At 38.8% G+C, this 24,218-nt stretch overlaps 1 long non-coding RNA gene across 1 annotated transcript; it reads right to left on the bottom strand.

The window, feature by feature from the left end:
* Nucleotides 1–668: 668 nt before the first annotated feature.
* LOC140729998 (uncharacterized) lies at nucleotides 669–23,856 on the bottom strand. Its single transcript, XR_012099467.1, has 3 exons — nucleotides 23,736–23,856; nucleotides 4,970–5,087; nucleotides 669–1,248 (listed from the first exon to the last, which is right to left on the bottom strand). It is a non-coding gene; the product is annotated as an uncharacterized lncRNA (long non-coding RNA).
* Nucleotides 23,857–24,218: the final 362 nt, after the last annotated feature.

Raw genomic sequence — 24,218 nt, 5'->3', positions numbered from 1 at the left:
TGGACAACAGCTAAAGTTGTTCTGTTGTTTAAGAAAGGCTCTAAGAATAAGACAGAAAATTATGGGACTGTGAGCCTGACATCAGTCCTGGGGAAGTTATTAGAAGGTGTTCTAAGGGACTGGATTTACAAGTATTTGGAAGGACAGGGACTGATTAGGTATCGTCAACATAGCTTTGTGTGTGATAGGTCATGTGCGACCGATCTTATAGAGTTTTTCGAGGAAGTTACCAGAAAAGTTGATAAAGGCAACTTGGTGGATGTTGCTTACATGGACTTCAGCAAGAGCGTTGTCCAGGTCCTGCATGGGAAATTGGTAAAGAAGGTTCAGTTGCTTGGCATTCAAGATGAAGTAGTAAATTGGATTGGACATTGGCTTCAATACAGCTTGACAACAGCAGCATTGCAGAAGTTGCCGGTCAGTGTTAAACTCTGGGCCTTAGGGAATCCAGTTCCGGATTTCTCCTTGGGGTTTACTCCTGAAGCTTTTCCCATGAGCCGCAAGCCAGCGGAGGTTTGAAACCAGATTTTCCATCTTCTAGAAAAGCTATCAACCATGGCTGATGAGCCCCATCTGCTGACAGTAGAAATGGTTCCACTGGGTTTAGTAGCTAAAGCACTGATGCACCATCAATAACTCTCGGAGACGTGAGGCGAGAGATAGGCTTTTATTAGCTGGAAGAAAGCACTGTCAGCAGCAAGAGACCATCACACAACATCCTGGAGACTGAGGGAGGAGCAGTGCCTCCAATCACTTTTATACAGGGGTCTGTGGGAGGAGCCACAGGAGCAGTCAGCAGAGGGGCGTGTCCAGACAGGTATATGTAGTTCACCACAAGCACACATGAAGGCCAGGTGCTGGACTTGTTCATCAGAGTCTATCTGAGACACAAGCCATTGGGAGCATTAAATAGGTAGTGTGAGCTTATCGCCATTACCACCCCCAGCCATTAGCAACCTTAAGGAACCTTAATATAATAGCTGCTGGGAATATTGGATTTATTGGCCTCATTTCTATTACCACCAATGTGAACAGTGCTAACTTTGCCTCAAATGGTATTTATTAATTGTGAGAAAATGATTACTCCTGCTCTGTTGTTTGATTGCTCTTTGATTCATAATCCAACTCAGGTTAGTTCTCATTATTTGCATTGGGGCGTAAGCTGTGTAGGTTGATTGATGATACACTCATCCCATCCCTCAAGGAGATTGTCCTTCACCAGCAAGCTTCTGCATGGAGGTCCATGTACTGAGAAAAAGCAGAAGTAACAGATAAGGTATCAAGAGGATGTAAGATTGTAAGATGGTTGACAGTGTGGAGCCAACAGTCATAATGCTTTGAGAATATTAACTGAAGGGTTATAAGTAACAAGTAGAAACATTGCCAAGAAAAGAAAAACTTTATAGACAACTCAGGGAACAGTTCGGCAAAGATTGTCATTGGCAAGGTGGAGAAACTGCAGAAGCTCAAGGCCTTGGCCAAGCACTTGATTCATTGCACACATCGACACTCATACAAGTTAAAGTAGTGAATACATAAATAACACAAAACTGAAACAATATAGATACTGGAAATCTGAAATTAAAATGTGTTGGAACTGTTTGCTCAGAGGTAGAATCAGCAGAGCAAGAATCAGAATTAACATTTCAACCCAATGACCCTCCCTCCCAACAAACAATTCAAGTGATTAATTAAATCTGTTTGCATAAAATAAACAACATCAATTATTATCAGCCCAGACATACTATTACTAAAAATACAAAATAAGTGTGTGAGTATTTTATAATGCTGTAGTTGTTTCGGTCACCACCAATACTCCCCATTGACACCATATCTGAATTTAGCTTGTCTGAATCCTAGTAAGAAACTTCTTCAAACCTCAGCTGAGAGGCAGTGCTGACATTTTTAGCATTTTGGTTGGGGTCGCGGGACGAGAACCACCCCAATATCACTTAAAAAAGTCTTAGACAAACATTTATGCCCTCTCTTCAAGGTTAACAGTCCCTCAAAATTTCCAAAATATCCTGAATGGCTCTAATATTCAGAATTGTATATAAACTATTACATATGAATCAAAATATCTTTTTCAATTTCAAACATTTAAAATATTAAGATATTACCAGACTTAACTTTAAAATCTGAATTATTTGTGATCTATTAGCCATTAACAACATGACTAAAACTGTATTTAAATGATATTTAAATGGAATATACCAACATTAAAAGACCTATTTTATATGAAGATAATATTAGTTATGCATTGATAATAAATTAATGTTTGGTAACAAATAATAAAATAATATTCAAATATCTAGTGCTCATATTAATTCTCGAGATGAATTGCCATCAAAAGGTTTATACAAATCCTCAGGTGTTCCTACTCTCTCTCTCTCCGTCTTGTTTTACGGCGGTTGGCACCCAGCTTAATGGTGCATTACCGCCACCTTCTGCTCCGGAGTGTGTGATAGACTCACATTCTAAATCCCTTCACCCAATCGCACACACACACATACCCTAACCTACACTTTATCCTCCCATCTTTGGCCATCCTAGTACCCTATTCCTGTTTATCCATCATACCTATAAAAACCCCTGTACCCCTTAAGAAAGCTAAAAATACCCTAACCTGTGTTCTCTCACCCATGCCCAGCAACCCTTGAGGTGTTCCTACTATTCCAAGTGATAAATAACAATTAACAATAAATTAACCAATAAGGGCTGGAGTTAATATTGATGACTATTGGCTTCATATCCTTGCTCAAAGTGGAATTAGCCAAAAAGAGCTTGCAAAGTTTGAAACTGGAAAAACTGTTCTTGGGAGGAGCAGCATTTCCCCGCAAAGTCAAAATATTGTTGGAGTGGCCCCATCTTCATGCAAAAAAGGGAAGGTGCATTGACAAGATACCACAAATGAGGCTGCTTAACAAGAAAAGAGCGCATGGTATTACAGGAAAGATAATAGCATGGATAGAAGATTGGCTGACTGGTAACAGGCAAAGAGTGGGAATAAAGGGTGCCTTTCCTGCTTGGCTGCTGGTGACTATTGGGTACTACAGGGGTTGGTGTTGGGTCTCCTTCTTTTCACGTTATATATCAATGATTTGAATGACAAAATTGATGGCCAAGTCTTGTGGCCAAGTTTGTGAATAATACAAAGATAGGTGCAGAGGCAGGTAGTGTTAAGACAAAGCATGGAGTCTGCAGAAGGACTTGGATAGATTGGGAGAATGGCCAAAGAAGTGGCAGATGGAATAGAGTGCAGGGGAGTGTATGGTCATGTGCTTTGGTAGAAGGAATGAAGGCATAGACGATTTTTTAAATGGGGACAAAATTCAAAAATCAAAGGTGTAAAGGGACTTGGGAGTCCTTGTGCAGGATTTCCTAAAGGTTAACTTTCAGGGTTGAGTCATTGGTAAGGAAGGCAATGTGACGATCATTTCAAGAGGGCAAGAATATAAAAGCAAAAATGTGGTGCAAGAATGTGTTTAGACTACACTTAAGAGTATTGTGAACAGCTTTGAGTCCCTTATCTAAGAAAAGATGTGCTGGGATTGGAGAGGGTCCAGAGGAGGTTCACGAGAATGTTTCTGCAAATGAAAGGAGCGTTTGATGGCTCTGTACCTGCACTCACTGGAGTTTAGAAGAACGAGGGGCATCTCATTGAAATCTATCGAATACTGGAAGGCCCATATACAGTGGATGTGCAGCAGATGTTTCCTTTAGTGGGTGTCTAGGACCAGAGAGCACAGTGTCAGAATAGAGGCTCATTCATTTAGAGCAGAGATGAGGAGGAATTTCTTTAGCTGGAGGGTGATGAATCTGTGGAAATCATTGCCAGAGGTGGCTGTGGAGGTCAAGTAATTGAGTATATTTAAAGCAGAATTTGATAGGTTATGGGGAGAAGGCAGGAGAAGGGGTTGAGAGGGATAGTAAATTGACAATGAATGAATTGTGGAGCAGATTTGATGGGCCAAAAAACCTAATTCTGCTCCTTTGCCTTACATAAACTATTGGGGAGCTGTTAAATTTCTGTCTTCCCTGCCTGATGGGAACAATGTATGCCCAGGATTTGATTGATTGCTGTTCCACTCCTCTTTTATAGGTGCTCTTTATTAGATTTCAATTAAGTAATCCAAGCCTTGTACTGAGGCTGAGGTGCACTCTCTCTGTGACTCTGTGAATCAAGGAAGGAGATTATTCTGTACTTATACTTCTGATCACATCATCTGTAATGAATAGGCCCCTTGGACCTGTGCCGGTTTAAGCTGACACATTCACCAGGCAGATTTCTATTCTAAGACTCTAGAATTCACTAGTGGGGTGCAGTTACCCAGGAATCGGTAATCAGCTTTGCAGGATTAGCGATTTTTACCAGCACCTGCAAGAAGTTTTGTCATGTTGATGGTGTAGTGCTGTGCTGAAACTGACTCAATGTGGTCCCTTCTCAAGTAAAATTTGTATTCTTTGTGAGTCTTTACAAATAGTTTTTGGATGCTGTTTTAATACCATTAAAATTTAATAAAGCAATAACTGAGTCCCATTCTCCTGTCACCCAGCTACTCTCCAAGCTCAATAAGCTAACTGGTTCTCAAATCGTTGATGGAAAAATGTAAAATTATAATTTTCATATAAATTCATATTGTTGTTCATAACTCAATCTGGAAAACAGACTGGCTATCAATAAATTAAAATACCTAATTCTACAACTACCATCTATTCTCTAATTATTCTTACCTGCATTTCTTCATTTGCTATCCATAAACTCAGAAGTTTCTTCTAATGAACAGCATGTTACCTGTTATATACAATACATTCTACCTATTTTCTATTTTGAATGAGTTTATTTGCTTCATTCATCATTCCAGATTCACAGAAATCCTTCTTATGTTCCTCTTTACTTGAATGGCCTTATTTTTCTGTGACCGAAATGGAGCATTGCTAATGCAGGTTTTAATTAATCGGTGCCTACCTGTGGCAGTTGTAGAGTGATGCTGCTTTCATCGTGCTGTGGAAACTATTCTTTGTTGTGGTGAAATTGCCTAATCTCTCATTTTGGTCTCCAGTCGAAAGATTGAGTACCTGCTAATCTGAAATAAAACAAACCTGTAAATCCACAACGTGCTTGCAATGCAGAGGAGTTGAGAGGAAACATTTTCTTTTTCTCTGCAGCACATTCAAAGCAATACTATGGATTGCTTATCAAACATGTTACTGGGTGCATTAAGGAGGTGTTGCCATAGAAACATCAACTAATGATACTTGGATTTGCCACTTGTAATGGCTGGCACAATACCAAGAACAGTAATCTAATTGTTTGCAGTAATGGGCTTTTCCTAAATAACATCACACTTCACTACAGTGACAGGAATACAACTTAAGGGTTTTTTGTGGAGTGTGGTTTTAAAAGAAAAAGTGAATAAATCCTATAACAAAATACATAATGAGCTGCATCAGTTTGCTCATCCTTGGTAAATCAAGGAGATTTGGTTTACATAATAAATGATTATACTAGAACAGATTTTTACAAAACTCTGGAAGAATTATAATTTAGTCCTATCTCCAATACTCTCAGTGCAGCCCTGATAACATTGCACACTGTGATGTGAACCACAGATGTGCTATATTGGCTTAATCTCCGCCAGTGGGGAAGTTAGGCTTCTGGGGACAAATTTATCCTTGGTCACTTGGATCAGACAGACAATATTACAGAGATGGTGATTGTACAGTATTCTTGCAATTCCATTCCATTAACTTCAAAGAAACCAATTGGAGCCTCTTTTATTGCACATTTAGCACAAGCCACCAAGGACGTATTCCTACACTGACACGTAATTACATCCAATAATGAGATACAACAAAGAGATACTTAAGGCTGGCCTTTGACTTTCTGAGTTTATGCCAAATGACAAAGCCAGATAGAACAAAAGATTCTTTTGAGGAAAAAAATCAAACCAACCTTTTGGAAAGAATTTAATTTACAGCTATATGCCTAAAGCAAGTTCTCTATGTTGCAGTGAGTTACCAACTCAAATCACAAAACAAAAGCAGTACCATTTATTTATCTAAACCGTCATCGAATCAGTTCAGTGGCATCAAATGTTGATGGGCATTTGTATTGTAACAAGTAATCTTCATGCGGTAAAAGGATGAAAATCTCTTGACCTATAATGAACTGACAATTTATTCTATCTGTTCTTTGATTAACTTTTTCTCTCCAATAATTTTGACTTCTTTTTATATTGCTCCCAGCAAAATGTGCCTTGGTTGCTATTTGACTGATGGCAATATAATTTCACAAGTGGGTGGTCCTTACCTTTTTACCACTAATGACAAAATCATGTTCCAAAGTGTAAACTGTACAAGTTGGTGCCGATAGAAAATAACTTTAATTTGCATGGCACTTTCACTAGATATGTTCATGCTTTATCATGTTCACCATCAAAATAACTCAGCAAAATGAACAAAAGGGAGGAGTGGTTGACAACACTCTTTACTATTACGCAAAGAGCCGTGTATTTTATATCTGTTTGTAACTAAGTGTCACCACAGTGCAATAAAAGAATTTTGCAAGATAAACTCATTGGGGCACTCTTTTCCTGACAGGTTTAGAAGCAACCCAATTACTCAGAGATGCAAATCTTCCATTTATCAGATCAGCTGTAGATCAACCGTTGCTCTGAAGAGGTGTCCCCCTAATGGGGTTAAATGGATGCTCATTAATTACAACTTGAACAGCCCATTATCTTATGCTGCTTGTGTATCTGCTGTCTTCAGGTCTTGCAGTTGTTTGAGTTTGTCTACATGCCTATCTGAACTATCCATAGTAAAGTGTTCTATCTCCAAAGCTGTGAGTTCTGGGAAAATGGAAGGGAAGATTAGAACTGAATCAATAATGTAGTTGATAATTTAAATTTTTATTTAATGTTAGCAGTACAGTGGGGAGCAGGCCCTTTTGGCTCTTTGACCCACATCACCCCCGACAACCCTGATTAACTATAACCTAATCATAGGTCAATTTACAATGACCAATTAAGCTACTCGGGATGTCCTTAGACTGCGGTAAGAAATTGGACCTCCTGGGGAAAATCCATTCATTCCATGGAGAAGATGTACAGTGACTCCTTACAGAACTATGCAGGCATTGATCTCTTAATTCTGGAACACCCTGAGCTGTAAGAGCATCTCACTAATTGCTACGCTGCCGAGGCACCAGTCCTTTCTGTTAGACAGAGTTGGAATTAAGTTATTTTAAAAATTAGATTTTGATCCTCAATTTGGCATTGGGCTTAATATTTATAGTGAAGGTACCATCCACAATGGTGGAGTTGCATGTTGGTGATAAAGACAGCAGTGATGATGATTAGAAATGGTATGGTTTTTTAGTTTGTAAGAATTGCATGAGGTTTGGAACTCCTTTGTAGAATTATAATCTCTGTTAGTTTATTCCTCCAAATAAGTGTGTTTAATTTTCTTCATTAACTAGATGTATCTCTTCCTTGGTTGGGAAGGGGACCTTCACTGCTTGAAATAGAGATTATTGACAGCTAAACCCCTTCAGAAAAGAGACTAAGGTGGTTCAGTAAATTAGTTTTTGAGTTACAGGTTGATGTGGTATAACCTCCTTGAAGTGAGGATACTTACAGAGGTCTATAACTGCAAGTCTTAAGGTTTTGGGCTGAGTCTAGGATTGTAGAGCTGATACACTTAATATCATCTCATGTCATACAGCACAGAAACAGGCAGTATTACCCTGCTGGTCTGTGCCAGCCCAGATGTTAGTCCCATTTTCTAGCATTTGGTCCATAATCCTTTAAACCTTTCCTATCCATGTACATGTCCAGCTGCCTTTTTAAGGTTATTAATATACCAGCATCAACCATTTCATCTGACAATACACTTTACATACAGGCAAGCTTTGTGCAAGACAAAATAAAGTTTCCCCTCAGGTCCCAATTAAATCTTTCCCATCTTATCTTAAACCTATTCCCGTTAGTTGTTGGTTCCCAATCCTGAAGAAAGGATGAATGTATTTTTCCCTATCTGTACCCACATGACATTATACACCTCTATAAGATCACTTCTCAATCAACTTCCAAAAACTGTCATGCCTTAAGCGCACTGATTGTGTGTGACCACCAGCAAAGAAACCTCATGGTCAAGATCACACATTGTGGAAACCAGCATGATGTATTCATTCAGAAATTGTTTTCATGACCAATGTGCTTTTTCTGCTGAGCCAGATGGGAAGATAACACCAAGGAACAAAGAGCTTTTGTCCTTGACTCCTCATTTCATGAGGGCTAGAACATAAAAGCAAGAACGTAATGCTGAGGATTTATATGCCATTGATTTGATTGCTTTTGGGGTATTGTCAGCAATCTGGGCCCCATATCTAAGAGGGAATATGCTGGCATTGGAGAGGGTCCAGAGGAGGTTTACAGGAATGATCCTGAAAATGAAAGGATTAATGTATGAGGAGCATTTGATAGCTCTGTATCTGTAGAAGAATGGAGGGGGCAGTGGATTCCATCAAAACCTATCGAATATTGAAAGCCTTTGATATAGTGGAACTGCAGAGGATGTTTCCAATAGTGGAAGAGTGTAGGAACAGAAGGGTCAATCTCCTGATAGAAGGATGTCACTTGAGAGGAGAGATAAGGAGGGATTTCTTTAGCTAGGAGGTGGTGAATCTGTGGAATTCATTGCCACAAATGGCTGTGCAGACCAAGTCTTTGGGTATATTTAAAGCAGGTTTATAGGTACTTGATTAACAATAGCAGCAAAGGTTCTGGAGACAAGACAAGATAAAGGTGTTGAGAGGGAGAACAGATCAGTCATGTTTCAATGGTGGAGTATACTCGATGAGCAGAATGACCTAATTCTGCTCTTATATCTCATGGTCTTATGTTCTTCCTGGTCATGCTAGAGAGCACAATTACAAACACGGCAATCCAGAGGCAGCAGTGTAATGGAAAGTGACATCAAGGTTTTCAAGATGCAGCTTAGCAGCCTGACTAGCCCAGGAGCACCTGCAGTGTCCTCCAGTGGAATTGTGTTCTTCATGAACAGGCCACTGCGTTTCACTGTAATGACAGCACCCCCATACCTACTGGCCAACGGCGGCAAACTGAGCTCCAGGCTCTGAGCAAGGTTGGGGTTGGAACCCCCTATGCTCATAAATGTTAGCCCTGTCAGCCTTTCCTTTTGGATACATCATCTTCATTCATAATCTCCAACATAGTTATGGAACTGGTGAGAAGCCTTTGTTTTCTGAAAAAAGTGTGACTCAATCTGTCTTTTCCCCTGGATATTTTTCATTCATTCATAAAATGTGGATCACAGTGATGCATTCTCAATTATCATCCACACATTGAGTGTCTGATTGGGTTATTTTTTAAAGGCAGTTAAATCATTTACTTTGCTACTGTTTTGAAATTACATATGGCTCAGCAATGAAGGAAGAGTAGATTTCCTTCCCTCAAAGGCATATCTTGTGAGGTAGCTGTACTTGATCATTGACTGTAGTTGCACTAATATAGGATATGGCATTTGGAATATGACCCAGTGTGTCCTCTTCTATTCTGTACATTAATTTCTTTATCTGAGGTAGCCCAGAAGCAAATTCATTATTGAAAAGAAGCTAATAAATTAAGTTTTTGTTAACAAATGAGTTTTTAACTTTAGTAACACTAATAAACAAAGCCTTATAAAGAGTGCAATTAAAATACATTCTAAAAATATAGTAGAATATACACAAGTGTTTCAAGTGTTGGTCTGCCCACAGAGCTATTCAAACAAGTGCACAAATAAAGAAACATTGAGTCATGCAGCAGAGAAGCAGGCCAAAGTGGCAAAAGGTAGACAAATAAAGCTCTGTTATCTTGTATTCATCTACATACTTCAGTACCAAAATGAATATAGAACAAAACTTAAAAGATTGCTGACTTGCAGGAAGAAATGAATGGAGGTCTTTTGCAATTCTGAGTTCATCTCTTCACTGGGCATTGGTATTAAAGTGAATGATCAAAATAGTACAAAATACGAACTGTGCAATACTGTTTTCTGAATTCGTTGGAATGTCATTGTATACACAAAACTTTACAGGTTTTCCCATGTTTTTATTATAGATATAATTGTAATGAGGTCATTAGTGTTGCAATAATTAACCATGGATTTAAACTGTCTGTACAAAATCTCAATTTAATAATTTGATACAATACTTCAGATATTAAAGGTATTTCCATTATCTAAAACATGAGTTTAATTAAGCTTAAAGTTCTTCTCTTTCCATTAGATTATTTCTCATACAGTTTGATGCTTTCTTTTTGTTGACATCAATTAGAGAGCTGGTAGGAATGGTTCAAAATGCAGGCTTCTCCTTTGATGCTACTATTACTATTTATTTGCATAATATGCATGCTCTTTCGTAGGAAAACCCTTTAAATAACAGGCTTAAATGGTCAACGGTGTCTCAACTTTTTGCAATATTCAGAGAGATTTGTAGAAGTCCTTGAAACCAACTTGTGATTGTTGGTTGGAGAATATTTATCAATTCTTTTAGAAATCTTCAATGTGAATATTTTTTGTTATAATCGATTAAATTGAAATGTTATGGGTTAATTGAAGCTTTAATGAAATAAATGAATGAATCATAATTAATTGATCTGTATTCGGAAGTATTGGTAACATCAAGATAAGCCCCAAGAAGAATTATAGGTGTCATCTTTTTTCTGAAGGTAAGATGGGAGCTTTCAATACAACAATGTTTATGACAAATACATAAGTAGACAAGAATAGCTAGAACAAACATTACTGGATTGATAAACAACTGAAGTCAGGCATGCGAGAGGTAACATGTTCCTCTGATGAGAGAGTTAACATAAAGCTCATTGTGGTTTTTATGTGCAGAGTACATTTATATATGAAGTGACATCCAATTAAAAGAAGCCCTCCACCGAAAGACCTAAATCTTGTCGATGAAGTGGTTTTGTATCAAGAGTACTACTAATCACACTGCAGCTAGCCCATTCTAGCATGAATGCATTGCAGATTACTGTGCCTTATTATGTACAATAGGAGACAGTCTACTTCAAAAGATTACTTCAATGAGAATATGTAATATTCATGACTGCAGGCTGCCTTTCTTCTGTCATTCATGTAGCAATGCAACAGAGAAACTGATTTCGGAATTATCAAGCAACATTCAACATAAATCCAAATGCAATTTTAATCTTGTTGTTAGAGCCTTCATCACATTCTTTGCATTTTAGCTCTCATATTAGTGTGCCATCATGGACCTTTAATCTGGTAAAAATAACCTAGCCTGCAAATTCAATATCAGTCAGTTTTGTTTATCAATGGTAGGCAAGGATGTCTTTCCATTGAAAGCAACCAGCTGTTAAGAAGCTCCAATGGAAACAAGGCATGTGAGAGAATGCCTTGTAAAATGGCAGCTGAAAATATTTAAATAGGGCCCAATAAATTTGGAGAACATCCCTATTCCCTTCTCTTGAGTGAAGAGGAGTAAATTCAAGGATTTACTAACATTGAAGGCCACCATAGAGTACATAGATGCCAACATATTTCCATTACTAGTTCAAAAATGAGCAAGGAATCTGTTCTTTCAAAGTACAATGGGAATGCAACCACATGCAACAAATTAGACATACTTGTGACAGGTTTCCTAACACAGTCATGGTCCATTTATCTTTAAGTGGTCCTCTGTGCTGCCTTTATAGCAACTAGGTCAAAAGATCTCGAGTATCAGGTTTGTTTCATGACTAGGCTCAGCTATTGTCCCATCCCACCACTAAAAGCATCCTCAGCCACAATGTTCATTTATATAGTGCCTTCAACAAAGCAAAATTTAAAGTAAAACTTCCCAACAAATAGACAACATTGGGACTGAGTCAAAAGCTTCAATAACGAAGTGGTAAATGGAAAGGCAGAGATACTTAAGGATAGGATTCCAGATCTTAGGGATTATAAAGTGGACTCAACTGCAGTAAAGTAATCAGGAGAGGGGGATGTAGTGTATAGGGGGTCAGAGATGGGAAATGTTTTTGAAGGATTGCAAGTTTGGAAGGAGCAAGAAGCTTTCTTCCAGCTGATACATTGATAACCTACAAGTAATTGTTGATTGCTTTAAAATCACAGTTGTGAAGCTTGTCCCAGTACTTAAGAATCATTTTCTTTTGTATAGAGCATGCTGCATGTTAATTACAGAATCAGAATCAGAATCAGGTTTATTATCACTGGCATGTGACGTGAAATTTGTTAACTTAGCAGCAGCAGTTCAATGCAATACGTAATCTAACAGAGAAAAAAAATAACAAATAAAAAATAATAAATAAACAAGTAAATCAATTACATATATTGAATAGATTAAAAAATGTGCAAAAACAGAAATACAGTACATTAAAAAAAGTGAGGTGGTGTCCGAAAATTCAATGTTCATTTAGGAATTGGATGGCAGAGGGGAAGGAGCTGTTCCTGAATCGCTGAATGTGTGCCTTCAGGCTTTTGTATCTCCTACCTGATGGTAACAGTGAGAAAAGGGCATGCCCTGGGTGCTGGAGGTCCTTAATAATGGACGCTGCCTTTCTGAGACACCGCTCCCTAAAGATGTTCCGGGTACTTTGTAGGCTCATAGCCAAGACGGAGCTGACTAGATTTACAACCTTCTTTTGGTCCTGTGCAGTAGCCCCTCCATACCAGACAGTGATACAGCCTGTCAGAATGCTCTCCACGGTACTACTATAGAAGTTTCTGAGTGTATTTGTTGACTTGCCAAATCTCATCAAACTCCTAATAAAGTATAGCTGCTGTCCTGCCTTTTTTATAACTACATCAATATGTTGGGACCAGGTTAGATCCTCAGAGATTTTGACACCCAGGTACTTGAAGCTACTCACTTTTTCCACTTCTATTCTATGAATTTAATGTTGCAGAACAACTGTCAATTGGGCTTTGAAAATGGATTGAACTTACATTTCTACTCAACGTGCTTTCTGCATTGGCGTGACACATGCGTAGAAGTAGCAACAAAGGTGGCACGTTACAGTAGTGGTTAGCATAATGCTATTAAAGCACCAGTGATCTGGGTTCGATTCCACAGTAGTCTATGTAAGGAGTTTGTATGTTCTCCCTGTGACTGCATGGATTTCTTCCGGATGCTCTGGTTTCCTCCCTCATTCCAAAGATGTATGGGCAGTAGGTTCATTGGTCATATAGGTGTAATTTGGCGGCATGAGTTTGAAGGGTAGGTGGGCCTGTTACAATTCTTTATCTCTAAATAAGCTAAAATAAATAAAAAGTGTTCATTCAAGTACGGGTGCCTTGAAATAAAAATCACAAATTTACATTAAGCCACCATGCAGTAGATTCAAGCATCTAGTGCATTGAAAACTTATATTGTCCAACTGTGTTTGTAAGCTCATCTGTTTCTGTGGTATCCTGGTGTAAAGTGAAATAATATTGATTTTGCTAGTTTAATACTTATCAAAAAGGGAGAAATAGAATGCCTTACAAGGCTGTGTGCCTGGGAAACGTGGAAGAGGAAGGCAAAGAAGAAAATATATGGACACTATGAAAGAACTAACAAATCTAAATGTGCAAGATATCATTAATGCTGCGAGGGATCGTTCAATGTGGAGAGCCATGATCGCCCAAGCGTGTAACGCGCAAGGCACATGGAAGAAGAAAAAGAATACTTATTAAAGATTTTTGAATTTATAAAAAATTGATCTCAGATATGAGTGTGATTCCACACTTTAAACCATGTTTTTCTATGTCACCCTTGCCAATTCCAACCTGTTTAAATTTAACTAGCTCATCAATCTCTGTTTACTCAGACTCTTTGAGGAGCTGGAGCATTAATGAATGAGTTGCTGCTGTATAATTAAAGGCATTAAATGGAAGCATTCAGTGGAATGCAAACCTCCCATGGGACTCAATTTGTGTTGGAGGGCTTGTCCTTGCAACAGACAGTGTAATGGAAATGAGCTCGGCATATAGCAGTCCAGTGAAGTTTTACTTCAATGCTTGCTTAACAACTCCAATTAAATTGCTTGAATCCAGGGACGATTTACAAATTTTACCCATGGACATAATTAAATAATTTAACAATCTGTATCTGAAATTGTCTCATGAGAATCTTTAATTCATATCTGTGAAACAAGTTGCATTGCTTGCATTTTGATAATGATATATGTCATTATTGTATGGGTGTACTTGAGGAAAACATTGTCAGAGAACTTGTTATGCTATTGTGCTAATATTGAACAGGTTGCTGTCAAATTCTTTTTTAATATTCTTTTAGTGGGAGACTTGACATACAGTATGTATATTGGATGGAGTGAACATGCACGTTTAGAGTTTCTATGATAAGGTCACTCACCGTGTTCCTTATGTCCAATTCAAAAACTCCCACTGCACTAAGGTGTTTCATTCCTGAGTCTTGACAATATTAAAGTTAATGAATGTATGTTTAAATTAAACATCACATCTTCCTGCATGTGATATATATCATTTAATTATTCACTTGTCAATTTAAATGCCCCTGAAATGTCAATATAGTATCTGCTTCGACCACTTACTCTACCAGTGCAGTCCAGACACTTCCCTGTCTTTCTGTAAAAATAAAACGTCCTATAAATCTCCTTTAAATTTTTCTCTTAAGGCTATACCCTTGAGTGTTTGATATTTCAGCCCTAGGTAATATTCTATCTACCCTGACTGTGCCTCTTATAATTTTCTATCTTTCTATCAGATCTATCCTCAGCCTCAGATGTACAGGAAGAAATAATCCAAGCTAATCAGCTCCAGGCAACATCAAGGTGAACCTCTTAGTTATATAGAGTCAAAGGACATTGCAGCACAGAAACAACGCTCTTTGGCCCATCTAGTCTGTGCTGAATTATTCATCTTCCTAGTCCCATCGACCTGCACTTGAGCATAGCCATCCATACCCCTCCCTTCCATGTACATAACCAAATTTCCTTAAATATTGAAACAGAACCCACACCTACCACTTCCAGCTCATTCCGTACTCTCACCATCCTCTGAGGGGAGAAATCCACCCTCATGTTCCCCTTAAACATTTCACCTTTTACCCTTAACCTATGTCCTCCAGTTACAGTCTCACCCAACATCAGTGGAAAAAGCCTGTTTGCAATCGCACTATCTATACCCCTCATAATTTTGTATTCCCCTATCAAATCCCCCCTCATTCCTCTATGCTCTAAGAATAAAGTCTTAACCTATTCACCCTTTCCCTATACCTAAAGTCCTCAAGTCCTGCCAACATCCTTGTAAATTTTCTCTATACTCATTGATATAGATGACAAATAACAATGGATCCACCATCTATTGCTGTGGCACTCCACTAGTCACAGGACTTCAGTCAGAGAAGCATTCATTTTCTACCATTCTCTGGCTTCTCCCACAAAGCCAATGTCTGCGCAATTTACTACCTGATCTTGAATGCCAAGCAACTGAAAATTCTTGACCAAATTCCCATGTGGGATCTTGTCAAAGGTTTTGCTAAGGTCCATGTAGACAACATCCACTGTCTTGCCTTTATCAGCTTTCCTGGTAACTTCCTCAAAGAACTCTATAAGATTAGTCACACATGACTTACCACACATAAAGCTATGTTGACTGTCCCTAATTGGTCCCTGTCTATCCAAATACTTGTATATCTGATCCCTTAGAATACTTTCCAATAACTTTCACACCACTGCTGTCAGACTCATAGGCCTATTATTTTCTGTCTTATTCTTAGACAATGGAAGGACATTGTCTATCCTCTAAACCTCTGGCACCACACCCGTGGCTAAGGATTTTTAAAATATCTCTACTAGGGCTCCTGCAATTTCTGCACTTGCCTCCCACATGGTCCAAGGGATCACCTTGTCAGGCCCTGGGGATTTATACACCCTAATTTACCTCAAGATAGCAAACATCTCCTCTATAATCTGTACAGGGTCCATGACCTTGCTGCTGTTCTTGTACACTTAGGCCCTACTTTATGCCGAGAATGTGTTCCTGGGAGGTGGACCACTATGTAAATGATCATTCTAACGTTATGTAAATGAACATGTATGCCTGATAAAAGAAATTGAACCTGAGATATATGATACATTATTTTATATATACACAGTAATTCATGGAATAACAAACACGCAAACAGGCCTGACCTATACATCGAAAGGAACAGCAACACATTGCAGCAGCAGTGGAGGGAACCAGGCGTTTGTTACATCTTAGCGGTGGGACCCGGTTGTGGTTATTTGCAGTTTCATATCCATACTAATACTTTCCCTAGCCATCTGAAATGTACAACCCTTACTGGAAGTTGCAGGCCGATCTCCAGACATTATGGGTGAAAAAAAAAATTGGAATAAATTGGCGAGGAAGCAAGAACGCTTACGCACATGGAGGGGGAGGTGAGGAGGCAGGGAACAGCGTGAACTAATACATGATTGGCTGTGAGTTGTTCAGAGTGTATATAGAGTGCTCTCATTGGCTGATTGAATGTTTACTATATTGGCAGCTGCTCTTCAGAAGTTTTAAGTGTTGTTGAGAATCAAAGTTTGTCATTTTAAAAAAATTTCAGTAAAGAATTGAATAGCTGTGTTGTAGTGAAACAGCACTATTTGAGGTAGTGTTATGCAGGGTCTGAGTGTACTCCTCAAATACCTCATTTGCTCCTTCCTGCCTATACCTGCTATTTTTCTTAACTTGGGCCTCAAAATTTCTCAAAAACTTAGGTTCCTTTAACATGTTATCCTTGCCTTTTATTCTGACAGGAACATACTCAATCTGTACACTCAAAATGCCACTTTTGAAGGTCTCCCGCTTACCAAGTTCACCTTTGCCAGAAAACAACGTGTCCCAATCTACACTTGCCAGATCCTTTCTGATGCCATCAAAACAGGCCTTTCCCCAATTTACAATGTCAACCCAAGGACCAGACTTATCCTTCTCCATAATTATCTTGAAACTAGTGGCATTATGATCTCCTACACAAACCTGTGTCACATGCTCTGTTTCATTCCCTAATAGGAGATTTAGTCTTGCACTCTCTGTAGTTGCAACCTCTATGTACTCATTAAATAAACTTACCTGAACACATTTGACAAACCCTATCCCATCCAGCCCTTTTACAGTATGGGAGACTCAGTCAATCTGTGGGAAGTTAAAATCACCTTATGTTTCTTAAAACAGTCTACAATGTCTCTAGAAATTTGCTCCTCTAAAACCCATGGAATGTTAGGTGGTCAAAAATATAACCCCATAAACGAGGTTTTCCCTTTCTTATTCCTCAGTTCCGCCCATATACCCTCAGAAGATGAATTCTCCAGCCTGTCCCATCAGAGCACTGCTGTGACATTTCACTGGAATCATAATGCCACCCCTCCCACTGTAATCCCTCCTGCTCTATCACATCTAAAACAACAGAACCCTGGAACACTGAGCTGCCAGCCCTGCCCCTTCTGCAACTTAATCTCACTAACGTCTATAAGGTCATAATTCCATGTGCTGATCCATGCTCTAAGCTAATTCGCCTTTTCTACAACACTCCTTGCACTGAAATATACACAACTCAGGACGTCAGTCAAGCCATGCTCAACGTTTCAATTCCTAACTTTGTATGTAGGCTTAACAACATCCTTCCCCACAACCACTCCACTTCTGCTCTGGCACTCCTCTGTGGCCTTTTGAAAGCCTTCACAACCTTCCTGTAATGCAGTGACCAAAACTGCTTGCAATACTTCAAACACTGGCCTAACCACAGTTTTATGTAGCTGCAACATGACATTGCAGCTGTTATACATACTTAGTACCCTGACCATTGAAGGCAAGAATGCTCTTTTCCTTCTTTACCACCCTATCTGCTGTATAAAGAGCAATGATAATCTAAAAGAATATCTAAAGTACTTCATTACTGAATATTTCAACAATTGCAGAATAACAGCTGGAACTTCATTCACAACAAATGAGTACAATGAACTGTGGGAGCTAAGCAAGTGTTATAATACTCAGTTTATTCAAGTATAACAAATGGCAGACTGTATTTCTATGTAATACATTGTGCAAGTACCGGGGCTCTGCTTTGTTGGTTCAAGTGCGAAGGAGTTATTTGTGTAGCTGGAGTGAGCTGAAGCCAATACTTTTGAATCTACAAACAAGTTGCAAGTCAACATTTGATCAGCTGGAAGCTCTATATTTATTATTAATCTATTCCTGACATTAAATGAATATAATTCCATAACCAAAAGTTACATAAAAGAGAAATATTTCCAAGATATATTAAAAAGAGTTTAACTTGTTGAAATGGCTGTCATATTTTATGATTCACGCTTAATTATGCAAACATTCTGAATATATTTTATAGCAATTTGTACAAGTCTGTGAGTGAGCTCTCTTTATCTTAATGCCACCAAAGACTTACTAGATGAACTTCTTCTGCCAAACATGTCTTATGTAGATGAAATCTTGCGAGATTTACTATTCACCGTCGAGGAAATGATTAATTTAGTGTAGTCAGTTAAAATGCTAAGGCTACATAATGTCTTGGGATACGTTATGAAGTCTTCCTTCCAAAAGATAGCCTTGATAACCAAGGTAATGAATCATGTTAATGGGCATACTGCTTTTCCTGTGATGTTTGGTGGTCTTCAATTTGATGATCTGCCTGCAGGATTAAAGTTTTCTGAACTGCCTCCACAGATACAAGGAAATGATTTAATGGATTAATGCAGGATTCTTCCTTAAATTTAAGTAACCTGTACAACCACAAGTCACACTGTATTTTAGATATATGGAGTAATTTTGTAGGAAGGTACTCAAGAAAAGCACTTTTTCCTTTGGGAGTGAATTTCAGAAATTCAGACATATGCTTCCCATAATATGCAAACTATTTAATTCTAAGTTCTCGATGTATGCTCTCAGCAGGTGAGGCTCTACATCAGGAGTGAGAATTTAGAAACTTTCATCTTATAATGCACAAATTACATGACTGGCTATTCTCCTTGGGAAAGTAGAGTGGTTTTCAATGGATTTAATGGAAATGTTTCTTTACTGCCCAATATTTCACTCACTCAAAGGGTTTAAACTTTCATGCCTGGCAAGCACATTCCAGATGGAAATGCACTACCTATTTTAACAAGTTGCTGCAGGTATAATACAGAATTATCAAAAATATTGTTCATTTCTGAAGCCGCTTAATCATAGGTAAATGTTAATATCAAGTTTATTTTATGGAATTATGAAGTTATTCTGGGATGAAATTTGATTCATTCCACTGTTAGGGCATATTCTGGAGTTAAGTTATATACCAAAATATTAACTACAGCAACTAACTTCAGCAACCAATCTTTAGACCTGAACATGAACTGCAGATTAAATTTAAGATGCAGCTCTGGACAATAGGCCCCTAGAGCCATGGACGGCAAATAACTGAAAAACCAGACAACGTTCATTAACATTGTCTGCAGTGTGGCTGCGAAGAAGGAGGCATGAAAGTTGTACGTAGTTCAAAGGGAGCAATGTAGATGCATTGTAGGTATAGATTTGTTCTTTGATCTTAAGCATATAAGATGTCAAGTAACGTTGCGTCAGACAGGCCTCTTCCTCTGAAAAGGTTTCAATATGATGCCTGCTGCTTGTTTTTGTTAAAAAAAAAACACTTATGTATCCACTAGCTTCAGTCTCTCTCTCTCTCCTCTGTGACTTTGTTCACCCTACAATACCGGTTTTCAAGTGATCCAGTTCCAAAGTGGAAAGTTCAGAAATCAGCATGGATCGAATTTCATCGCTTGCAATAGGACATAGTAACTTCATAATTTGATATAACCTCTTCACCTGACCAACAAGGATGAACATCTAAATTCTATTGGTTCAGGGACCAATGGTCTAAAAAGATCCTTCAGGCCTTTGAATATGTTTATTAAGTGTCTAGCCAATTCCAGTCCCCTTAGGATTGTTCCTCTTTTTTAGATTCCTCCCTCCAGATTGTTCTGGTATCTCTCATAACTGTTACACCATCATGATCTGGTAGAATGATCATTTTCATTTCTTCTGCAACTCACCTAACTACCACAACCAACCCCCCTACCCCAGCCCGACTACCAATAAGCGAAACTCGCCAACATTCAAATTATTACATGCGATTGGGAGTTAGATAGTGAAAGCCCATGCTGTACAAACCATTAGCTTGGCCCAGATATGAAGACAAATATAGTAAAGTGTAAATTAATTAACCTTTGATGAAATTTTAAAGCATCAGTATTACAAATAGTTGCAAACATGTGGAATTAAGTTTTTGTTGATGTTTAATGTACCAGAAAATCAAAACTGCACAAGCTGAAATCATTTTCTACTATCTGTAATGCATAATTAGGCACTACTAGTGGGTGGAAGATTGGTGGAATGAGCTCCACAGTGGCTGTTGAATATCTGCTGCAACGGTGTAGGCAGTCTTTTTATAATAAGACAATCTGGAGTTGTTGGAAAAAATGCTACTTTATGGATTGCATTAACTGTTGGTATTTTTTACTACTTCATTTTGATTAGTTCATATAAAAGGACTGAATGCCCCTTTGCTTTAGTCAGCTTCTTTCAGCGGGCACTTTCATAGAATAAGACTTCTGATTGTGTTAGGTTTCCGGTGGCATTGCCTGCTAGTCATCTGAGAATCTCTCCCCAGTCTTCTACAAATATTTTCTATGAGGTTCTTTTAACATAAGAAAGATCCTGCTGCAGAGATGTGGAACACTCTCAAATTCAGTTTGGCAAATGAATCAATCAGACGCTGTGGGCATACATGTCAAGTTCAGACTCAAGGATCTGAGGTGGGGCACAAGTCTTTCTTGAAAGGAGTCATTTAGTCCCAATTTGCAGATAATCATTAAAGCACTTTTTCGCTGTTTATTTAAGTTTTTTTAATGTCCTTCTCATCTTACATCTTAAGCATTTTATTTTCATCACCCTTATACGATCAACCCCAACTCTTGTGGTTAAATTCCCTTAACCAGATCTGGAATGGTTTAAGTGTTCTGTTCTATACTCGTATTAGTGTGAAAAGGGATAAGCGCCTTGACATTTTACTTTCTAAATGCAAATTGATCTACTGTGCAGCTTTATCATTCTATGTTTTTGGTTCTAGTTTATTACTACTAATTTATTTTTACTAGTTAATTACCAGGAGCAGCAAATAGATGTTCAAAGCAGGCAATTTTGTCAAATCAAAAAAAAACTCCACATTAGAATATTTGGGGTATCTGACTTTCATAAAAACATTGCATTGTTTATATTTTTTAGATTTCTGGAAAAATAATTTTCTGCATGCAACTTACATTTCTCATTAGAGAGATTAGCAGATGTGAAATTGTTTTCAACAAAGAGCAGAAAATAAAAATAAATTGATCTCTGAGGCTTCAGGTATGCTTCTAGGGAATTTCGGAGCTCTTGTGCCTCAGGAATAACAGTAATATCAGGCAACTAGTCAGGGGTGAATTATGTTGGTTGCAATATTTGAATTATATCCCTGAGGCACAATAGATTGCTGTATGATTCAGGGAGAAATTCCAGTTAGTTTTATCTTGGAAGTTTTACATATACTGATTCAACTCACTTACAGATTAATTGAAATAGGTAGTGTCCATTGCAAAATTAAGTGTTCCTATGTCGGAAGATTTAAGAATATGTAGGAAGTTATGGCTGTTGAACATCCCTCATATCACAAACACAAGAAAAGCTGCAGATGCTGGAAATCCAAAGCAAAACCCATAAAATGCTAGAAGAACTCAGCAGGCCAGCCAGCATCTATGGAAGATTAACTAGTCGATATTTCGGGTCAAGACCCTTCATCAGGACTGGAAAGAAAGAGGAGAAGTCATCTTAACAAGGTGGAAGGAGGGTAGGAAGAAGTACAATTTGGCAGCTGATGGGTGAAATTGGGAAGGGAGGGGGAGGGGCGAAATAAAGAGCTGGGAAGTCAACTGATGAAAGAAATAAAGGGCTGGAGAAGGAGGTATCTGATAGGAGAGGATAGAAGACCATTAAAGAAAAATAAGGAGGAGGAGCACTAGAAGGAGGTGATAGGCACGTAAGGAGATAAGGTGAGAGAGGTTAACATGCCATGGACTGACATGTTGGAATGGGAATGGAAAGTTGAATTGAAAAGGGTGGCTACTGGGAGATCCCAGTTTTTCTGGTGGATGGTGCTCAGTGAGGTGGCCTCCCAATCTGCATCGGGTCTCATTGATACACAGAAGGCCACACTGGGAACACCGTATACAGTATATGGCCCAACGGACTCGCAGGTGAATTGTCGCCTCACCTGGAAGGACTGTTTGGGGCCCTGAATAGTGGTGAGAGAGGTTGTGTAGGGGCAGGTCAGGCACTTGTTCTGCTTGCAAGGATAAGTACAGGAAGGAGATCGGTGGGGAGGGATGAATGGACAAGGGAGTCGTGTAGGGAGTAACCCTGTGAAAAGTGGAAAGTGAGAGTGAGGGAAAGGTGCTTGGTGGTGGGACCCCATTAGAGGTGGTGAAAGTTATGGATAACTATGTGCTGGACATGGAGGCCGGTGGGGTGATAGGGGAGGAGATGAGGAACCCCATCCCTGCCGGAGGATGGGCTGAGTGCAGATGTGCGCAAAATGGAAGAGATGGAGGTGACGGTAGGGTTGATGGTGGAGGAAGGGAAGCCCCTTTCTTTGAGGAAGGAGGACATCTCCTTCTAAGAACAAAGAAGAAAGAGAAAACATGACGAGCCAATGTTACACTACAGATAACAGGCATTCCATTCAAATTTGTAGATATGAATTAACCAATCAGATAGCCTCTATTCACACTACCAAAGAAGCTCCAGAATAATACAAAGAACTGTAACCACGAGTGGATACACTGTACAGTTGCTAACAATACCCTGACCACTAGGAAAAACACCCAACAATTAACACATACATTGGTAGATAATTATATAAAATATAAGCAAGCATGAGAAAGTTAAACAGAAAAGCAAAAAACAAAAACACAGACTAATGTAACAAAGATGCTTCTGCGCTCCAGTGAATAAAGTCATAACTTATTTAACCTATTTCTGTAACTCAGGATCTCAAGTCCCAGCAACATCCTGGTAAATGCTTTCTGCGCCTTTTCAATCTTATTGATAGCTGTCTTGCACACAATATCGTAAAATCAACCTCATCAATATCCTGTACAACCTCGACGTAACATCCCAACTTCAGTACTCTGTGCCTTGATTATGAAGGCTAGTGTGCTAAAAGTTCTCTCTATGACCCTATCTACCTGTGATGCTTTCCTCAATAAGTTATGGACCTGTATTCCCAGGTCCCTTTGTTCTAATGCACTCCTCAATGCCCTACCATTCACCATGTGAGTCCTATCTTGGTTGGTCCTCCCAAAATACAACATCCCACGCTTGTTTGCATTAAAATCCATCTGCCATATTTCCAGCTGATCAAGATCCCGCTGCAAGCTTTGATAGTTTCCTCCCTGTCCAACTTACCAACCTCGCCCCCAACCCAATCATTGAGTCATGCACAAATTTGTTGATCTAGTTTATCACATCATTGTTTCCTACTGCTCACTTAAGTTGTACCACATAATGCACATTCATACTGTCTGAGCTGAGAATCATGGCTCACAAACTGAATATCACTGAATGCTTATCTCCAGATCAAAAGTTACTTTTGCACCTACCAAATGCCTGCTGTTGTAAACCCATGCTTTTAAGCTTCAATTCCTTCAGGATTTCTGCTGCTGTCATCTCATCCACTGCTATTTACAAAAAGCAGAATCAAAATGTAACCCTTCATACTCTCAGATTCAATTGCTCTTTGGCCTATACACACTGCACTGGAATATAAATCTTCTACCCCTTGCCCTGTAGGCTTAACTCCTCTCCCATGCACTTCTATATTTGGTCCAACTATGAATCTCCAGTTGCTCAAGCCCTTAGTAACTTCAGCTCTGAAACCTTGAAACTTGATCCTTTAACTTCTTAAGCTTCTCGTTCATCTCCCCAGTGTCCAAAACAAAGTGAAGATGGGCCATGTGGACCATGTATGGGAAGGAAAACATTTAGGGAGCAGTGATAATCAGATTGTAAACCTTGGATTAATAATAGAGATGAATTTTAAGTAGAACTTCCATGTAATGAGAAGGATCTGGCCAGTATAAGTT

Source organism: Hemitrygon akajei, chromosome 7 (genome assembly GCF_048418815.1).
Source record: "Hemitrygon akajei chromosome 7, sHemAka1.3, whole genome shotgun sequence".
Lineage (NCBI taxonomy): Eukaryota > Metazoa > Chordata > Chondrichthyes > Myliobatiformes > Dasyatidae > Hemitrygon > Hemitrygon akajei.
Note: the sequence above shows the minus strand (reverse complement) of the source record. Positions and strands in the feature narration are given on the sequence as shown.